Genomic DNA, 22501 nt, shown 5'->3' on the forward strand with positions numbered 1-22501 from the left:
GTTCCGAGAACTTCTCAAACCACCCACGTAAAACATGTAATTTTTCTGACATTGTATTCTTTGTCTGTACATGTACATAACGTCTACATATTTCCATTCCATTGGGATAATTCCTTTGCGGTGCGTGGTTTTTTGTCTCACAGTGTATGTCATCCGAGCCCGATACGCGACCTGGTCACCACCATTGATGTTGTCAGAGATGACAGCTCCGTGTACTAAACTTCGCCTCTCTAGGTTTATACACTCACTTGCACATTTAGTTATGTGTTCTTCTCACATACACACGATGAGTGTTTAGGTGCCCTTCCCAGTGACGCACTTTTAATGGCCAGCAATGCATACAGCATAAAACAAAGTGATCTTCGTTCCCTCTAGCACACCTGATATTACCTGTGCGTCTGTGTCTTGAGCATTCCTCTCTTGCTGCCATATTGCGACTGAGGAAAGCATCTGCGTTATTAAAGTGGCTGTTCATTAGAGACGCAATTTTCAGACGTTCATCTGCATTCCAGCAATATTTTGCTGACGTATGCGCTCTACAAAATATTACCTTCATATTACCTTGAAGATTTGTGTTGTGAGAATCTCCATTTTTCTTTAAAGAAAGAGGTACAAGAGTCCGTAGTGGTTTTCTTAGTTATGATAAAAGCTGTGTCAAACCTAGATAACTACACACTAAGAAAAAAGGTGAGTAATATCCATTACCTACCAGAACCGACAACGAACAATAAGAATTAAACGTCAAGAGGGAAGCGCTCCAATTAAAAATGGCGTAAGGCAGGCATGTGGTCTTTCTCCTCTATTGTTTAACCAGTCAACTGAAGCAATGAGTGAAGCAAATAAAAGAAAGATTTAGAAGTAAGATTAAAGTGCAGAGAGATAAGGTACCAAAAGAAAGATTTAGAAGTAGGATTAAAGTGCAGAGAGTAAAGGTACCAATGACGAGATTCCTTTATGAAATAGATGTCCGCTACGAAAGTGAGGAAGAGTTGCAGGACTTGCTGAATGTGTTCAACACTCTGCTGAGGATGGGAATTAGTCTGAGAATAATGGACGTGTTAAGGGGCAGCAAAAACGAATTTAGCAATGTACGTGGGGATCTCATAATAGAAATAGTGAAGACATTCTATTTAGGAGGCAAAATCATGCAAAATGACGAACGAAGCAAGTAGAAAATAAGAAACAGACAATCACAGGCAAAGAGAACATTCCTAACCAAAAGAATATATGTCTGGAGTACAACACTAAACAGAAGTGAAACATGATCTGTGGGAACATCACAAAAACGGAGAATCGAAGCATTTGAGATGTGGTGTTCCAGAAGGATGTTGAAAATTAAGTGGACACACTTGACAAGAAATGAAGAGGTTATTTGGGAGGAAAGGCTTATGTGGGAAACATTGTTACGAAATAGGAACAAGATGAGAGAACATGGGTTAAGACGTCAGGGAATAGCTTACAGTGTACTAGAGGAAACCGTAGCACCAGAAATCTGTAGGGGAAGACAAAGATTGAAACATATCCAGCAGATAACTGGGGAAGCAGGTTACAAGTGCTTCTCGGAGATGAAGAGATTGATACAGGACAGGAAGTCGTGGCAGGCCACACCAGACCAGTTAAAAAAGCACTCAGTCTTCCGGCCAAGAGTGGCTTACCGGGACCATCCGACCGCCATCTCATCCTCAGTGGAAGATGCGGATAGGAGGGACGTGGGGTCAGCACACCGCTCTGCCGGTCGGTATGATGGTATTCTTGACCGAAGCCACTACTAGTCGGTCGAGTAGCTCCTCAATTGGCATCACCAGGCTGAGTGCACCCCGAAAAATAGCAACAGCACATGGCGGCCTGGATGGTCACCCATCCAAGTGCCGACCACGCCCGACAGCGCTTAACTTCGGTGATCTCACGGGAACCGGTGTATCCACTGCGACAAGGCCGTTGCCCACACCAGACGAGTTAGACTGACGGAAAAACGTATTGTATATTCGTTTATTAGCCTCGACCGACTGTTTCCGTTTCTAAACGACACTATGGGCAAACATATGGCACAGCTGTCAGTCGATATAGCAAATCCACCTTGGTTTTTATTTTGGTTTGAAGTAGTGGTGCATTCGACGCTAAAAGAATCTACTAGTATAAACTTAGGCCTTAATTTGAGGAAGAAGTTTCTGAGAATGTAAGTCTGTAGCATAGCACTGGAAGTGAATCATGGTTTGTAGGAAAATCGGAAAGGAAGAGAATCATAGCGTTTGAGACGTTGAAAATTAAGTGGACTGGAAAGGTAAAAAATGAGGTGGTTCTCTGAAGAATCTGTTATGATAGGAATATATGCGAAGCATTAACTATAAAAAGGAACAGGACTGTATATCACGTGTTAAGGCGTCGGGAAATAACTTCGAGGACGCTAGAACACGCAGTAGAGACCAAACATTGTAGGGAAAGATAAACATTAGAAGATGTACAGCAAGTGAGCGCCGACGCTGGGTGTAGGTCGCTGGTCCGAAGTCTGTCGTACTACCCCATTTGGAGCAGCATCAGCACCAGGTCCTTCTTATAGGATTGGTAACTACCCATGACTTGTTAGGTTTTCATTTTCTTTACTTACTGTGGTTGATCTTTTTCAGAGATGGAGTTGCAGGTCAAGGCATAAATGTTGTATGGTGAACCCTCCTGCTGCCACTCTAGCAGATTCGACTAGTTTAAGAACGAACCGTGCCGTAAGAACTAAATTGACAGGAAGTACATGAAACTTACTGTATCCCCGAACGGCTGAAGTCTGTCCACACAGTGTTTTTATAGAAGATAGCGTTAATACCTGTGTTAATGGTAATTATAACTTCAGTAGTATATGCAAAGTGCGTCGTCTATATTATTGTTTTTGTCACACCTAAATCACAATCATATCCAAGTATGAAGGCATGTTTGTCAATACAGTCAAACACTTAGCAGTGAAAGCACATTTATCGCTGCCCTCAACATGCATCCAGAATAGAAATGTTTTCCTGGACGGAGAATACAGCTATTTATACAAACACCGATTATTCCAGAACATATACATTCATGTTCAGAAAATAAAAAACAGAATATCTCGAACGAGTAGAGGTAGGACGTTCAGATTCACAGGATTTGTAGTTTAGTATGGTTAGGATTTGAAGCAGGTAGGCCCGCGGGTTCAAGGTCACAATTGAAATCGCGGCGCAAGACCATCTACAGGTAAAATGTGGCTGCGGCTCTCGTTACGCTATAAACTGAAGGTAATGGATCAGTGTGGCTTGAGCAGACGTACAGGATGCCTCACTGAAGTATGCGCGAACCGTACGGTCAAATCAGTGAGTTTGAAAGAGGGCGCATTATTGGTATGACAGAATGTGATACATCCATCCGAGAAATTGCTGCTCGTGTGGGACGAAGTATTTTGGCAGTGCAACGGGTGTGTGTAGAATGGTTCACGGAAGGCCGTAGGACACCGCGAAATGGGTCAGGTCTCACCACCCAGACCAACCCCCGAGAAGATAGTCACCTCATCCGAATGGCATTGCAGGACAGATCTGCCTCCGACTCGGCTCTGTCGCAACAGTGGACCAATGTAACACATCGTTCACTATCAGGGGTGACAGTCCGTCGTCGTTTATTACAGCATGGCTTAAGTGCGCTTCATCCGCTTCTCAGCCTACCTTTGAAGAAAGTGCAGAAACATAATAGATGGCAAAGGTGTGTGGAATGACGTCACTGTGGACAGCATTGGCATCAAACAACGTTTTCGGACGAATACAGGCTCTGTTTGTTTAAAAATGATGGCAGAATTTTGGTTCGACGCAGACAGGTGACTGCTGTCGCAGTGACTGACTTCGTACAAGACATACACACCGAAATCAAGGCCTTATGGTGTGGGGTGCTAGAGGATATAACCACACAACACAGTTGGTGCGTGTCCAGGGCACTGTACCTAGTGTGGTTTACGTGAAGGACTTCTTGCGACCTGCAGCCAAACCCTTTCTGCAAAACACCCCAGACGCCATTTTTAGCAAGACAATGCACGACCATGTGCCTTCTTGGTGTCACAGGATGTCAGCCTCTTGCCCTGGCCCGCCAGGTCACCAAACTTGTCGCCAATCGAAAATGTGTGGGATATGGTGAAACGACAGGTGCACCGTTGTGACCCAATGCAACCACCACAGACGAATTTTGGAACCAGGTGAATGCACCATGGATGGCTATATCACATGGCGTCATTCGCGCCTTATGTGCGTCGATGGCATCATGCATGGAACTAGTTGTCAGGGCCCATGGCGGACCCTATGCCTGCTAGGCAACAGGACGTGTAATGAGCCAGGGTGACTCAGCTACTAATCATTTCAGCAGAACACACTGAAGTACACTACTGGCCATTAAAATTGCTACACCAAGAATAAATGCAGATGATAAACGGGTATTCATTGGACAAATATATTATACTAGAACCGACATACGATTACATTTTCACGCAGTTTGGGTGCATAGATCCTGAGAAATCAGTACCCAAAACAACCACCTGTGGCCGTAGTAACGGCCTTGATACGCCTGGGCATTGAGTCAAACAGAGATTGGATGGCGTGTACAGGTACAGCTGCCCATGCAGCTTCAACACGATACCACAGTTCATCAAGATTAGTGACTGGTGTATTGTGACGAGCCAGTTGCTCGGCCACCATTGACCCGACATTTCCAGTTGGTGAGAGATCTGGAGAATGTGCTGGCCAGGGCAGCAGTCAAACAGTTTCTGTATCCAGAAAGGCCCGTACAGGACCTGCAACATGTGGTCGTGCATTACCCTGCTGAAATGTAGGGTTTCGCAGGGATCGAATGAATGGTAGAGCCACGGGTCGTAACACATCTGAAATGTAACGTCCACTGTTCGAAGTGCCGTCAGTGCGAACAAGAGGTGACCGAGACGTGTAACCAATGGCACCCCATACCATCACGCCGGGTGATACGCCAGTATAGCGATTTTGAATACAAGATTCCAATGTGCGTTCACCGCGATGTCGCCAAACACGGATGCGAGCATCATGATGCTGTAAACAGAGTCTGGATTCATCCGAAAAAATGACGTTTCGCCATTCGTGGACCCAGGTTCGTCGTTGAGAACACCATCGCAGGAGCTCCTGTCTGTGATGCAGCGTCAATGCTAACCGAAGCCATGGTCTCCGAGCTGGTCGTCCATGCTACTGCAAACGTCGTCGAGCTGTTCGTGCAGATGGTTGTTGTCTTGCAAACGTCCCCATCTGTTGTCTCAAGGATCGAGACGTGGCTGCACGATCCGCTACAGCCATGCGGATAAGATGCCTGTCATCCCGACTGCTAGTGATACGAGGCCGTTGGGATCCAGCCCGGCGTTCCGTATTACCCTCCTGAACCCACCGATTCCATATTTTGCTAACAGTCATCGGATCACGACCAACGCGAGAGCAGTGTCGCGAAACGATAAAATGCAATCGCGATAGGCTACCATGCGATCTTCATCAAAGTCGGAAACGTGATGGTACGCATTTCTCCTCCTTACAAAAGGCATCACAACAACGTTTCACTAGGCAACGCCGGTAAACTGCTGTTTGTGTATGAGAAATCGGTTGGAAACTTTCCCCATGTCATCACGTTGTAGTGTCGGCACCTGCGCCAACTTTGTGTCAATGCTCTCAGAAGCTATTCATTTGCATATCACAGCATCTTCTTCCTGACGGTTAATTTTCGCGTCTGTAGCATGTCATCTTTGCGGCGTAGCAGTTTTAATGTCCAGTAGTGTACGTGACCTGTGAATATGAACATGCTACCTTTAGTCGTTAAAGGTGTTCTGTGTTTTCTGAACAATAGTGTACAAACACAATAAATTTCAAAAACATTCCAGAAACGATAACTACTAAATAACAGATAAGTGATGGTGGTCGAGTTTGAACTGGCGACCCAAAGCACGTTAATCAGCAACATTGATCCCTATAGTCAAAATTATTGGACCTACATTTTGTCAACGGTCATGTGGTGACACTAGTCGATTCTAGCGTTCTGGCAGTGTTTTTACATCCTCTTCACTATGATGAGCATTTGTGTTGGTGTAACCTCTATTTTACGGTTTTAGTGATACGGGTACGTGCTTCATCAGGAAGCGGCAGCACGGAACTTGGCGCACGATTCCACAACGGTGGTTTACTACTGACGTACTGCTCCATACAAATTATTCATTCTCCGATGGATGCCTACCGGAGTTAGTCCTTCGGCAGCTAAGAAAACAATAACAGCCCGTTTGGGCGCAAGTTGTAATAACGTCGCCATAGTTCACGTTTCCGAATTTACGGCATGCACGTCGGAGAAATACGACTGCCATACCAATTCCTTGCCTAGATGTTGGTTGTTATATACCTGTATCGGAATCGTGCCACGTTGCATCTACCTTGCAGGTACGCCCTCAAACGTAAACTTTTTGATTGGACCTGGTACGTAAAAAAAGACTCTAAGAACTTACGCCTCTGGAATGAAACGCGGTGGTCTTCGTTGGATATTCTCTATTTACTGTATAACTGCTCCTTCGTAAGGGTCTCACACTGAAGATAAATGCTGTTGACGTATCGACTGAACCAAGGGTTTGTAAAATACTTTCTTCTTGCTTGGGTAGCTCAGTTGGTAGAGCAGTTGCCCGCGAAAGGCAACTACTTGCTAGGGATTTTTTCAATGAAATCCAGTCTGGCATCTGCGTTTCTTACGATAAGTTTTATGTGGTCGTTCCAGTTTAAATCGTTCCGTACGCTTTCTGTCGTATTTAGTGGATGAGACTGCTTCCAGTGAGCGTTTGGCAATTGTGTAGACATACAGTAACGGAGAATTCCACCTATTTATGCACAATAAACTCCACTGTTTGTACTGAGTGTCAATTTTCGATCCCTGCACCAATCGTCGATATTCTATAAATGTCTGTGAGGCTTCCTTTCAATCAGATAACGCATAACCGTACATTGCCCTTGCTTTCCCGACTACCGTCATTCAGAGGGTTTTCAGCTACTGCGTTGCAGCACATTCCCCAGATCTCTTAGCAATCGAAAACATATGGCCATATCCAGAATTAATTTTCACTCTGCAGCGGAGTGTGCGCTGGTATGAAACTTCCTGGCAGATTCCTGTATGCCGGACCGAGACTCGAACTCGGGACCTTTGCCTTTTGCGGCCAACTGCTCTACCAACTGAGCTACCCAAGCACGACTCATGCCCTGTACTCACAGCTTTACTTCCGCAAGTACCTCATTTCTACCTTCCAGTCTTCACAGAAGCTCTCCTGCGATCTCTGCAAGATTAACACTCCTGCAAGAAAGATACTGCGTAGATATGGCTTACCCACAGCCTGGGGGATTATTTCCAGAACGAAATTTTCACTATGCAGCGGAGTCTGCGCTGATATGAAACTTTCTGGCAGATTAAAACTGTGTGTCGGACCGAGTGCTAGTATTGCAAGGTTCGCAGGTGAGGTTCTGTGAAGTTCGGAAGGTAACAGATGAGATACTGGAGGAAGTAAAGCTGTGAATACAGGGCATGAGTCGTGCTTGGGTAGCTCAGTTGGTAGAGCAATTGGCCGCGAAAGGCAAAGGTCCCAAGTTCGAGTCTCAGTCCGGCAGACAGTTTTAATCTGCCAGGAAGTTTCATGTGGTTACAAGTTACCAAGCGACTAGCGGTGCACCATTTGCCAGCCACTACTATCGATGATCTCTGGCACAGAGTTGAAATAGCGTGGAATGTCGTACCCCGTTCATCCAGAGCGACCTTAAGTGAAATGACCACATAAAATAAAAAGTAGGAACAGCAGAGGCTCTGAGCACTACGGGACTTAACATCTGAGGTCATCAGTCCCCTAGAACTTAGAACTACTTAAACCTGACTAACCTAAGGACATCACACACATCCACGCCCGAGGCAGGATTCGAACCTGCGACCGAAGTGGTCGCGCGGTTCCAGACTGAAGCGCCTTGGACCGCTCAGCCACCACGGCCGGGGAATGGAACAGTGTCGGAGGAATCAGCGGTACCAGAAATACCCTCCGCCACATATTATTTGATGGCTTGCGGATTCTGATGTAGATGCAGACGTTTAAAGCCACTGCTGCCAGGTGGTGGCTCTGTGTGCTGAATTTCAGGCCCACAAATTTAATTATGCATTCTTTCTACTATATTGTATTCACACAATAATTAAAATTTATTTATGTGCTATGTTTCCTGGTGTTGCAGCTGTAATGGCTAGGAGGCTAGCAGTGGTGGAAGAGACATGAAAGAAGAGGAGAGGACGTGGATTACCGTCGGCACGCCAGAGCGTTGCCGCTGCTGGCGCTCCTGATAAGGCGCCGCAGATGTGTGCCGCTGACACACTTCTGGAAACCACAACAGCTGCTCCGCCGCACGATAAACAGGTCACGGTTATCCTAAGCCTCTCACAAATCCGATACCGCCGTTACGAAACGCACGTCGTCGTCTAACAGCTGCAGTTGACAATACCTGTCTCGAAAAAGAAGAAAGATTAAGGTTTAACGACTCATCGACTGCAACTAAAACGTCCCACTTTAAAATTATTGAACCCTGTTCCTTAGATCTTCACAAAAAAATTTGCATGAGATAGACAACAGGAGGAAATGTACCTTTCCTAAGAGATAATTTCACTTTTTCGAATTCCTGTCTTACAACTGCAATCAATACTTCAATTGTTTTCGTTTCGATAGTGCCTAGTTACTCCACTTTTATGTTCCACCGGATTTAAGCATTCTTTCACTTCCATGAAGTAGCAAGAAATGTCACGTATACAATTTAGTTCTGACCCTATGGTCCAACGGTTAACGTTTGATCACAACAGTTGTACTGGACGTGAAAAGATGCGGAAAGCCTCCAACATCTTCTTCGACTGTTGAGATCGTAGAAAAGAGTGATTCTACAAGGATTTTTTCTGTGAATTCATCTCTGTCATAGACATTACCATAAACCCGTACAGAAATGAAGGCGAATTCGAATTTCTGACACGTATTATTTGGCCCACGGACTTTTGTGAGACAGAAAGGCGTTTTAAAGAGCGCTTAAAAGTCAGCTATCTTTTTTGAGGAGAGCCGAAATAAAATTAACAGAGAGAGAGGGGTTAATGCATCGCCAACTCTATAACGGGCCAGTAATTATAAAAAGTCCGTATATTAGCTTTATAATCCCAGTACAGTCTTGGACTTTGTAAATACATACATTAGCTCATCAAATGTGCCCAGACACACCCATGCATTGCGGAATTGGTCACTAGATGTCAAGAGAAGCTAACTCGTCAATATACGAGGGTGAGTCAAATGAAAACCTTAAATATTTTTTTAAATATTATTTATTGTGCAAAAGTCGTACAAAGCTGTATCACTATTCAACATAATCTCCCCTACGCTCAATGCAAGTTCTCCAGCGCTTACAAAGTACATAAATTCCTTTAGAAAAAAATTCTTTTGGTAGTCCACGCAACCATTCATGCATCGCGTGGCGTACCTCTTTATCAGAACGGAACTTCTTTCCTTCCACTGCGTCTTTGAGTGGTCCAAGCATTTGGAAATCACTTGGGATAAGGTCAGGTGAGTATGGTGGATGAGGAAGACACTCAAAATGCAGGTCTGTGATTGTTGCAACCGTTGTACAGGAAGTGTTGGGCCCTGCATTGTCATGTTACAAAAGGACACCTGCTGACAGCAATCCACGTCGCTTTGATTTGATTGCAGGCCGCAGATGATTTTTAGGTGATTGTGTATTATGCACTGGTGGCAGTGGTCCCTCTAGGCATGTAATGCTCCAAAATGACGCCTTTTTCGTCCCAAAAGAGAGTCAGCATAACCTTCCCCGCTGATGGTTCTGTTCGAAACTTCTTTGGTTTTCGTGATGAGGAATGGTTCCATTCCTTGCTCTCTTTCTTCGTTACCGGTTGGTGGAAGTGAACCCAGGTTTCGTCTCCAGTAACTATTCTTGCAAGGAAGCCATCACCTTCCCGTTCGAAGCGCCGAATAAGTTCTTCACAAGCATCAACATGTTGTTCTCTCACTTCCGGAGTCAGCTGCCGTGGCACCATCTTGCAGACACTTTGTGAAAGTGGAGCACATCATGCACAGTGTGGTGTGCTGACCCACGACTAATCTGTTAACATGCTGCAATGTCATTCAGTGTCACTCGGCGGTTTTCATTCACTATAGCTTCAACTGCTGCAACGTTCTGTGGAGTCACAACTCGTTGTACCTGACCTGGACGAGAAGCATCTTCCATGGAAGTCACACCATTTGCAAACTTCCTACTCTATTCGTAGACTTGCTGCCGTGACAAACATGCATCACCATAATGAACCATCATTCGTCGATGAATTTCAATAGGTTTCACACCTTCACTACGCAAAAACCGAATAACAGAACGCTGTTCTTCCCTGGTGCAAGTCGCAAGTGGGGCAGTCATCTTTATACTGATAGTGCTACGGTATGTGTGCATCTGCACTATGCTGTCACCTACAGGCCATTCTGCACGCTGTTCTTAGCACGCTTACGAACTTACAGGATAACGGCGCGAAATTTCGATTTGTTATTACAAATTTAAGGTTTTCATTTGACTCACCCTCGTATGAGGGGCAGGCAATATTGTGTTGTCAGTAGATAAGCAGTAACAATAGAATATTTCGGTGGGGAGAGTTCAGCGACTTCTAAAGTGATGTAGTCTTTTGATGCCACCTGAGTAACAAGTCCATCAAGGACACTTCAGCCCTTCTAAAGCTGCCCAAGTCGCTTGTTAATGACGCAACAGTGAGGTCGAAACGTGAAGGAACAACAATAGCTAAACCAAGATCAGACAGACCTCATGTACTGACGGGGATGGATCGTAGAGCATTGCGGAGAGTGGTTGTAAAAATCGCTTGAAATTAGCAGAATGAATCACTCGCGAGCTCCAAACTGTTACCACAAATCTAGCTAGCACAAATAGAATAGGGAGCAATAGTCGAGCAAACTCCTATTAAGCCATCCCTTCTGTGGTCAAAGCTAACACTTGCGGTGGTGTAAACAGCAACGCCACTGGACAGTGGATGACTGGAAACCAGTGATCTGGAGTGGTGAATCGCTCTACACCCTGTCGAATCTCATGGAAATGTTTGTGTTTGGCGGATGCCTGGAGAAATTTACCTGCTAACATGTGTATTGCCAACAGTGAAATGTGGATGAGGTGTTTTTACAGTATGGATGTGTTTTTCATGGTCGGATGTGGTCCTTTTTATTGTGCTTAAGAAAATGCTAAATGATGAAGGATATGAACAATTTTTACAGCATAGTATACTGCATGCAGTAGAGGAACTGTTCAGAGACGATAACTGACTATATCAAATTGAAAATACAGCCTGCCAAAAAAGAAACATTGTGAGGCCATGTTTTGTGGGATGTAACATTTCTGCAATGGACTGGCCAGGAGTCCTGACTCAGTGGAACACCGGGACGAGTTACAACATCAACTTCACTTCAGACCGCAGCATCCCACATAACTACCTTCTCCGGTTTCGGATCTTGAGGACGATTGTTCCCCTATTCCTCAACGTGCATTAAGATACGTCATTTTAAATTTCCGTGGCAAAGTTCAGGCCGGCATAAAGGCAAGGGGTGTACGCACCGGATATTAATGTCCACTAGTAAGTGTACATATATTTTGATTAAATGGTGAACGTTAATAGCAACAGTAAGTGTTGTTTTTGTGAATATACGTGGGGATCAGATAGTAAGATGCGTATGGCATAAGACAAAGGAACAACTGCAGAAAGAAATATACAGGCCATAATAAGCACAGCAAATGTAGTGCAGTGATACAGCAGTGTGTTTCTTCTGCTGGAGCTGTGAACTAGATCTTATCAAGGACACTATGATTAAAGAAAAGTAACTAGTTTTTAAGTACTGGTAAAAGGATGTTTGTCGATATGCAGATTCCACCAAAATAACGAACCATAACTGAGACGCAGATAGTGCAACGGTGGCTACTTCATAACTGCCTTAAAGTTACTAACACTTTACAAAATCTCCGAATTTAAATCCTGTTCAGAATTTATGCGAATTCTCGATGGAAGACTAAGACAGAGGCCATTTCATCGATGGAGAAATTAAAGAGGAAGCTGAAGCAAGAAAGCCACAATATGCACCCAAAATACGAAGAAGAATTACAGTAACGATAGCAATACGAGCAAAAAAGATATTAAGAAACTTTTTAATTGCCATGAGCTATCATTCTCAACTGTATACAGTAAGTCCAGCGAACATTAAAGCGGCGGCCATTTATGCTCTCTTTGTCATGCGTGTTTATTTGTTACATAATTATTGTACGTGAACAGTATGCGCAGAATAAGTGCAAAAGTAATATAAACTCATGAAATAATTTTATTTTATTCACACGTTACACATTACAGAATTATTAGCATCGTACAGGTGACGGAACACTAAAAATATGTTATATGTAGCCCCATCTTCCTAAAAAAATTCTACTGATGGTCATATAAGACAATTACTACTTTGTTACTATCAAGCTGAAACTACTTGTGGAAGTTCTTTCTCAGCATCACCTCTTTCACTCTTCGTATCACACCCTCTTCCGGACTCTGCCTATCGTTAAGCAACGTCCTCCCCCCTCCCCCTCAAACACACAACCTTTTCATCTCTCCTTAGGGTATTTCAAATGCTACAGAAAATAAGAGGTCCTTATAGGCTTCCGAGACACAAAAGTTCACAGTTACCTTACATGTACACGTAAAATAAGCAACTAAAATCCGGTGCGAGGCGAAATCTAAATAATAAATAGCCGTAGCAAATTGCTCGAATTTTAATGGTATGTTCTCTAGACATTTATTTAGAAGTGCAATTTTCCCGTTTTCCAAAATATTTGTCCGTTACTGAGAAACATCCCAAAAAATGGTTTTGGGTACCAAAAACGAACTGTATATTCCAAGACGGCTACGCACAGAAAACGGCTGTAACTTCTACGATACATTCCTAAGACGCCAACCTTGAAAATTTTCTTGTTATGTTTATCCGTTCTCCAGATTCAGAGGTGCAAAGTCACACTATTTGTGCACGTAAAATAAGAGGCACAAAGACATAATGACAATGAGTTGGGCTGAATAAGTGAATGAGAGTGAACAAGTGGGAGTGAATTAGTATGACCGACTTGCAGCGATGGGCTAGTGGGTGTGAGCAGTTACATTTAGAGGAGCTTGTGAGCATTATGAGTTGCACGTTAAAAAGAGCGCGAATCTGTTCGCATGCAAAATTTTTCGGAATTTTTTTTGAAGTGCTCAGGAAGGTAGAGTGAGGCAGATCACACCCCATTTACATTCAGTCTTTAAAAACAGGAACATGTTCGCCTTTTTGTGTTCCAATGAGAGAATTTTTCCGTTAGTATAAAATACAGGCCCTAATTTCAGGAAGAAATTTCTAAGAAAGTACCTTTTGGGCGCTGAGTCTATGGAAGTTAAAGACTGAACGTGGGAAAACGAGAAAAGAAGAGAATCGAAGAGTCTGAGACGTTGAAAATCAGGTGGACTGATAAGACAAAAAAATTAGGTTATTTCGTAAAGAATTTGTTATGATAGGAATATACGGGAAACATTAACTAGAAAAAGGGATAAAATGTAGGACGTGTTTTTGGAAACCAGGGAATAATTGTCGTGGTACTAGAGGGAGCTGTAGGGAGTAAAAACTGTATGGGAAGTCAGAGAAAGGAACATGTCCAAAAAATAATTAAAGGCGTTGAGTATATATACTACTCTAAAAGAAAAAAAAGTGTTACATTCATGACGGCCAGCCAATCTATTGAATGGATGTGTAGCGTAATTCCCAGTGCTTTCAAGGCCAATCTCCCACGGAGGAGGTTTTGTTATCTACATCTGCGAAAGATTAATGAGTGCCTATAAACTGTATAGTTCTGATTGTGTCACCATAGATGATCATCTAAAGTACAAATAATGAGGAATACTCGAATGTTGTCATACGCCCCATTAACGTGTCTTAATACCTAAGGGAACACTCCCCTTGTCACACAGTCTTGTCTTTGGACAATTATCAATGGCGTCACATTTCTCATCTCTCTAAACCAGGTACGAAAAAAAATTAGTGCATTTTGATATTAAAACATGTGTGGTCCATCCTCTTATTGGTCACAATCTAGTAATAAAAGCATTTTACACTGCTGGATGAGGACTGCAGATGAAGGCAAACCTTACCTTCTGCAGCATTTTCAGTTTATGTTTCTTTTACTAGAAACGCTATGTGACCTATTTCAAAATGAAGCTACTCATATTTGTGTGATAATCTCTGAACGAAACAACTCTAACAGTAGAAAAAAATATTTCATTAATTTTGGATATGTTTTTTTCACAAATGTAACACTGTTTTTCACTGTTGCTAATCGCACATTCTTTGTCACTCGGCAAATAAATAATTACCCGTAACCAAATCTACATCCTTCCATCTTCTTATTCTAAAAATATTAAGGAAGACATCACGACTATGTGCGTATTTGTATTGAGGCATATTTATTGAAGTGAGGTTTTGTAAACATCTTAAAGTAACTGTAAAAATTGGCTTTGCAATCTACAGGGTGATTTTTTTCCACCGTGTAAAAATTCTAGCGATTGATTGATGAGAGGATACGGAACAAAAAAGCTCTAATGAACTTATGTCAGGAAATGCATGGTGTCCATGTTAAAGACCATTTGTTGCAGAAACTGCGATCTAACACACGCTGTACCATGCAACCGCCGTTACAGCATGCACGGTTCCCTCCTAAAGGTGGTACTCATACGTCATGCCCTAGTGCTCTCTCCTGCCATAGTCAGTGGTAGTATTGTGTCCGATATACTTCTCTTGCTGAATTACCTTGCAGTGGATGTGATACAGCGTTGTTCATAATGTTTCCGTATTCGAATCGAGAGCTTGCCGACATGGCGTTTACTTTCGGAAAGGCAAATGGAAACAGGCGGCGGGCAGCAAGGTTGTATCAGGAGACCTGTCCCAGCCGACAACAACCACGGCGTTCAATGTTGGCAACAGTGTTTCGCTGTTTGTCTGAGGCAGGGTCGTTTCAGGAAGCAGAAAATTATTAACGACGTACCCGAAATGTTCCGACACCAAACTGGGAGAAAGAAGTGATTAACACTGTTGAAGACAACCGCTGTGTCAGTACCAGGCACCGAGCGAGGTGGCGCAGTGGTTAGCACACTGGACTCGCATTCGGCAGGACGACGGTTCAATCCCGTCTCCGGCCATCCTGATTTAGGTTTTCCGTGATTTCCCTAAATCGCTTCAGGCAAATGCCGGGATGGTTCCTTTGAAAGGGCACGGCCGATTTCCTTCCCCATCCTTCCCTCACCCGAGCTTGCGCTCCGTCTCTAATGACCTCGTTGTCGACGGGACGTTAAACACTAATCTCCTCCTCCTCCTCAATACCAGGCAGCTCGCTCGCTAGTACATGGTAAGCCAGAGGACCGTGTAAACCATTCTCTATCATTTACAGCGTGCGAAGAGCTTACTAGCGACAGTCTTTCCTCATCGGGAGCAGTTTTGTCATTAGTTTCTTCATCAGGGAGCCACGATTCCGGGATTTGTGCCATCCATCCAATTCACAGATGAGGCCACCTTCACGCTGAGAGATATCTTCAACATTCATAACAATCATCTGTGGGATGGTATGCAGAACGAATGATGACGGCGAATCATCAGCATCGGTGCAGCCGGAATGTGTGGGCTGGGATAATTGACAACCATATTTTGGGACCAGTCTTCTTCCACGTCGCCTAACAGGCCGGAAGTATCGGCGTTTCTTGCAGCTGACTTTGCCTCCCCTGCTAGAAGAAGTGCCATTGATGATTCGAAGGGTTATGTGGCTGCTGCATGTTGGTGCTCCAGACCACTTCGCCGTTAACGTCCGGACGCATCTCAGTCGTGTTCTGCCTGGTCGAGGGATCAGACGAGGGTCCAGCTGCATGGCCTGCTCGCTCATCGGATCTCAAGCCGTATGATTTCTGGTCATGGGGCCATGTCAAAACTATTGGGGATGGAGAGCCCATTCCAGATGTGGAGACACTGGAGCAGCGTATTCATGCAGCCAGGCAGACGTGAACTTGTGAGATAGAACATGCTACGGCGCGTACACACATGCGTTGAGGCAAATGGGGACCATTTTTAATACATACTGTAACTGTGACTGCATGGTACAGCACTTATTAGAACAAAGTCTCTGTAAGAACGTATGATTGAATAATTGGTTTCTAGCATGGAAACCATGCCTTTAAGGACGTAAGTTCATTACACCTTTTTGTTCCGTATCCTCTTATCGATAAATCACTAGAATCTGGTGGAAAAAGATTACCTGATGTAACTGAAGTCTGCTCGCTGTTTCCAAAATTTTTGCTACTCCGGGTGGGTCGCGAAAAACAGTTTTTAATATAGTTTGTGTGCACGAGTAAATTCCAAGATAATTATATTCCTGAAAACACAGCGAATATGTTGTTACATGTTACATAGGCACATGGTACATTGGAGCAGCATGTACACTCATGTTCAGGAAAAACAGAAAACCTTTAAAGACTAGAGATAGGACGTTCATATTCACAGCTCATGTACATTAGTGCGGTCTGCAGAAATGATTAGCATCTGAAACATGTCGGCCCTCGGGTTCATGGTCTACATCGACATCGCGGCGCAGCACCAATTGCCGGTAAAAATGTGTCTGCGGCTCCCGTTTTCGCTACAAACCGAAGGTAATGGATCAGTGTGACTCGCGCAGACGTGCAGGATGCCTCGCTGAAGTATGCATGAACCGTACAGTCAAATCAGTGACTGCTCGTGTGGAACGAAGTGTTTCGGCAGTGCAACCGGTGTGTGCGGAATGGTTCACAGAAGACCGTAAAACACGACGAGATCGGTCAAGTCGCACAACACAGACCAGCCTCCGAGAAGATCGACACCTCATCTGGATGGCATTGCAGGCTAGCTCTGCCTCCAACTCGGCTCTGGCGCAACAACTGAACAGTGTAACACATCGTACACTATCAGGGATGACGGTCTGTCGCCGTTTTATTATGGCATGGCTATGTGCGCTTCGTCCACTTCTCCGCCTGCCTTTGACGAACGTGCAGCAACACGCTAGACGGCAATATTGTGTGGAACGACGTCACTAGGAATACGAATGGCTTCAGGTAGTGTTTTCGGACGAATTCAGTTTATGTTTGTTTGAAAATGATGGCCGCATTTTTGTTCGTAGCAGTCAGGGGGAGCAGCATCACAATGACTGCATTCACATTAGACGTATTTTGCCAACTGAAGTCCTCGCGGTGTAGGGTGCTGATGGACACAACCGCAAATCACAGATGGGGCGTATCCAGGCCACTGTGACCCACGTGAATGATATCCTGTGATCCTTAGCCATACGCTTCCTTCACAACACCTTAGATGCCATTTTTCAGCAAGACAATGCACTATCACATGTTGCTGCACAAACACTTACCTACTTATACCAGGTCACCAGACTGGTCGCCATTCAAAAATGCGTGATATATGGTGAAACATTAGTTACGTGATTTATCCTGCTTATCTTCTGCATACTTCTGTAGCACCACATTTCGAAAGCATCTATTCTCTTCTTGTCCAAACTAGTTATCGTCCATGTTTCACTTCCATACATGGCTACACTCCAAACAAATACTTTCAGAAACGACTTCCTGATACATAAATCTATATTCGATGTTAACAAATTTCTCTTCTTCAGAAACGCTTTCCTTGCCACTGCCAGTCTACATTTTATATCCTCTCTACTTCGAGCATCATCAGTTATTTTACTTCCTAAATAGCAAAACTCCTTTACTACTTTAAGTGTCTCATTTCCTAATCTAATTCCCTCAGCATCATACGATTTAATTTGACTACATACCATTATCCTCGTTTTGCCTTTGTTAATGTTCATCTTATATCCTCCTTTCAAGACACTGTCCATTCCGTTCAACTGCTCTTCCAAGTCCTTTGCCGTCTCTGACAGAATTACAATGTCATCGGCGAACCTCATAGTTTTTACTTCTTCTCCATGAATTTTAATACCTACTCCAAATTTTTCTTTTGTTTCCTTTACTGCTTGCTCAATATACAGAATGAATAGCATCAGGGAGAGGCTACAACCCTGTCTCATTCCCTTCCCAAGCACTGCTTCCCTTTCATGCCCCTCGACTCTTATAACTGCCATCTGGTTTTTGTACAAATTGTAAATAGCCTTTCGCTCCCTGTATTTTATCCCTGCCACCTTCAGAATTTGAAACAGAGTATTCCAGTCAACATTGTCAAAAGCTTTCTCTAAGTCTACAAATGCTAGAAACGTAGGTTTGCATTTTCTTAATCTTTCTTCTAAGATAAGTCGTAGGGTCAGTATTGCCTCGTGTGTTCCGATATTTCTATGGAATACAAACTGATCTTCCCCGAGGTCCGCATCTGCCAGTTTTTCCATTCGTCTGTAAAGAATTCGCGTTAGTATTTTGCAGCCGTGGCTTATTAAACTGATAGTTCGGTAATTTTCACATCTGTCAGCACCTGCTTTCTTTGGGATTGGGATTATTATACTCTTGTTGAAGTCTGAGGGTATTTCGCCTGTCTCATACATCTTGCTCACCAGCTGGTAGAGTTTTGCACAGAGCATAACTTAATCATAGCTAACACTTGGTTCAAAATCATAAAAGAAGGTTGTATACATGGAAGAATCCTGGAGATACTAAAATGTATCAGATAGATTATATAATGGTAAGACAGAGATTTAGGAATCAGGCTTTAAATTGTAGGACATTTCCAGGGGCAGATGTGGACTCTGACCACAATCTATTGGTTATGACCTGTAGGTTAAACCTGAAGAAACTGCAAAAAGGTGGGAATTTAAGGAGATGGGATCTGGATAAACTGAAAGAACCAGAGGTTGTACAGAGTTTCAAGGAGAGCATAAGGGAACAATTGACAGGAATGGGGGAAAGAAACACAGTAGAAGAAGAATGGGTAGCTCTGAGGGATGAAGTATTGAAGGCAGCAGAGGATAAAGTAGGTAAAAAGACGAGGGCTGTTAGAAATCCTTGGGTAACAGAAGAAATATTGAATTTAATTGATGAAAGGAGAAAATATAAAAATGGCACAACTTGACTATAAGAAGGGATCGGTTGGTAGGACATGTTTTGAGGCGTCAAGGGATCACAAATTTAGCACTGGAGGGCAACGTGGAGGGTTAAAATCGTAGAGGGAGGCCAAGAGATGAATACACTAAGCAGATACAGAAGGATGTAGGTTGCAGTAGGTACTGGGAGATGAAGAAGCTTGCACAGGATAGAGTAGCACGGAGAGCTGCATCAAACCAGTCTCAGCACTGAAGACAACAACAACAACAACATGGTGAAACAATGGGTGAAACGCTGTGACCCAATGCCAACCACCACAGACGAACCCTGGAACCAGGTGAATGCACCATGGACAGCTATACCACAGGACGCCATTCGCGCCTTATAAGCGTCGATGGCATCACGTACGGAACAAGTTATTAGGGCCCATGTGGGACCCTGTGCCTACCAGGCAGCAGGCTATGTGCTGAACCGAGCTGGCTGAAACGCTAAAGATAGTAATGTGTACGACCTGTGAACGTGAACGTCCTATCTCTAGTCGTTCGAGGAGTTCCGTTTTTTCTGAACATGAGTGGAAATTTTTAACCATCCATAGCAATGTAGGATGGAAATAATTCTTGTAGGTTATTTACAAAAATTGCTTTCATGACATGGATAAAGCAGTGTCTCAGTTTTTATAAAACAAAATATAAAAACCTTCTCCATGACAAAAATTCGCTCTGTTGCGCTTGCGAAACGAGCGTTTTCACCGGTTAGTTGAATTTGAAGGGGCATATAAAAATCATTCTCAAGCTGCAGTTTCCTTGGAAAATCATCAAAAGACATAAGATGATAGTATCTACAACAGACGCTGACGTAAATACACAGGATATGTTATGATGCAGGTATATATGCGTACGTACAATATCAGACACATTTCACTACTTATGATGGTTTAGCTATGGTATGGTTACCAAAAAGGATATCAGAAATGTTTCAGCACTGACAGCGGAAGACTATACAGTTTATATGGGGTGTTTCAGAGTTCCTATTCCAGGCTGCTAGGGGATGAAGAGGGGGGGGGGGGGGCGGCATCGTAAACAATGTTTTAGTAAGGAACCCACGTCCGTAAATGTACCGTTTTCATGTAAAATAAGATTGATTATTGGGTTGCTTTCAAATTTCTCGCTTCACACCAGAGACAATGAGCTGAGACCTTGGTGCTCTACAAGACCAGAAACTGATACCTAGCAGAAAATCTGGTCGAGTCGACACACGCACGTTCTTTCGGTGTGGATGTGGATGGTGGACCTGCTGATCCTCAGAACACGCCTCATACTCGCTTGGGGGAAGCGCACTGCATGAACAATGTTGCGAGTATTCATCCCCAGGTTCTCTTCCACGTTACAAGGACATCTTCTTCAAAGTGGCGCGGCCGTGGAGCCCCTAGTTTTAAACGTACCAGTTTCTCAGAATCGTTGTTGTACTTGGGAGAAAACGGTAGGTGATGGACTGAGGTGATCCAGAAATCGCTCTCGATACATGTGTGTTGCAGTTCCACCACTGTGTCCAGCTTCACCGTAAATAATCAACTTTCTCAGTGTTACACCACCCTGCACCCCTCTACCGTCATTATGCTCTATGAAAGACTAAGAAGTGAGCAGAACGCTCAAGCAACGATTGTCAACAGAGGACACATTACTTCAGGGGAGAGACGACGGCGTTCTCATTTCAGTTTGTGTGGGTACCAAGAAATCAAGGGCATTTGCGAGTCTTGCTAACTGATGTCCTAAGATTATGTTTGAAACTTCCTCATGATACCTCTGCCCTACGTCGCTAGTTTCTTGCGAGAAGTCAAAATGTGTATGAACTTCTAAGAGACCAAACTGCTGAGGTCATCGGTCCCTAGACTTACTCACTACTTAAACTAACTGAAAGTAACTTACATAACTTATGCTAAGAACATCATACACACACATGCCCGAGGGAGGACTCGGACCTCCGGCGGGAGGGGCCGCGCAATACCTGTCAATGCACCTCAAACCACGCGGCCACTCCGCTCGACTGCGAGAAGTCTTGCTACAATACGCTATTTCGGCGGCTTGCAAGTCAGATGTCTTAAGCGTAACTGTTTTGGTGTAGATGACTAATGAGTGCGTTTAGGGTGTAGTGTTGTACTGCTTTAGTGTTACTGAAGATGATAAAAGGGAGAGTGACAGCACTTAAACTACTGCAAAGGAATAATAACCAAGTGGTCTCCCTGCTTTAATGTCGCCATCCGGGGACGGATCATCAACAATCTTACGCATTAATTGTATGAAACTCTTTGGATAAATCGCAAGTGGACCGGTTACGTTAAGTAAGCACCTGGGATAGTGTCTCTCCAAGCACTAGCACTTGTCGTTGGTTGGACGCGTAAACTGTCAGTTCAACATAGGCTCGGAGCCAAGAGGGGGTATTAAAAGAGTCTAAATAACGGCAAGGAACTCCGTAAAATTACAAGCTTCTTTTTATTATTTTTTTATTTTTTATTTATTTTTTATTTTAAAGGACACTTTCAGTTACTCACTTCACGGATAGCTCCCGTGCAGGCGCTTGCTGCCTGATCGGCTACGCCAGGCATTCCAGGCAGGTGGAGCCGCACCTTCACACGCTGACGATATCGGCCATGAAAAACAAACTGGAGGAAGTTGTTGAGTTCAGGCTAGCAACGGCAGACCAAATGAAGATGAGGAAGAGAAAACGGAAAGGGAAAAGCCCTCCACTAAGGAAAAAAATAACGGAAACACTGACTTTTCTGCCCGTGGTCTGGAGACATGTTCACAGTAGTAGTTTTAAGTGACATACTGATAACGGTGGATGCACACTGTGATTTTAAATCGTCCAAACTATTATTCTTTTAAGTTACGCTATAGCGATGAACTAAGCACTAATGTAAGAGAGTTATTATTACTACAGTAACACATTTTACATGTGCTACTATTATTGTTACGTGTGGTACGTTAAAACTGGGAGTGACAGCAAATTATATTTGATTGAGAAGGGAAGGGAAAAATAAAAGAAAGTGCGATCCACCCACATCTAAGCCCAGGTCCGTGCCTGGTTCCACAAAGCCGCGCTTGAATTCTTGAATTCAGGTTTTGTTTCTGCCACTAACTATTTTGCTTGCTACCGTTCGACGCTCGCCGCCTTGCAAGAGCACGACGGTGTGTCTAATGATGAAGATTATGATGATGATGACCACGATGACGACTGCTTGTCATCAGATGAATCACCTGAGTACAAAAGACAGCTCCGCCAAACCACTGTCTTTTATACCTCTTTGCATGAGAAACATATCGTCTCAAAATAT

The 22501-nt window shown here is 43.8% G+C and overlaps 1 pseudogene; it reads right to left on the reverse strand.

Moving 5' to 3' along the window:
* Nucleotides 1-1825: 1825 nt before the first annotated feature.
* On the reverse strand, nt 1826-1943 carry LOC126337168 (5S ribosomal RNA; annotated as a pseudogene).
* Between the last annotated feature and the right edge of the window lie 20558 nt (nt 1944-22501).

This window comes from Schistocerca gregaria, chromosome 2 (genome assembly GCF_023897955.1).
Source record: "Schistocerca gregaria isolate iqSchGreg1 chromosome 2, iqSchGreg1.2, whole genome shotgun sequence".
Classification (NCBI taxonomy): Eukaryota; Metazoa; Arthropoda; class Insecta; order Orthoptera; family Acrididae; genus Schistocerca; species Schistocerca gregaria.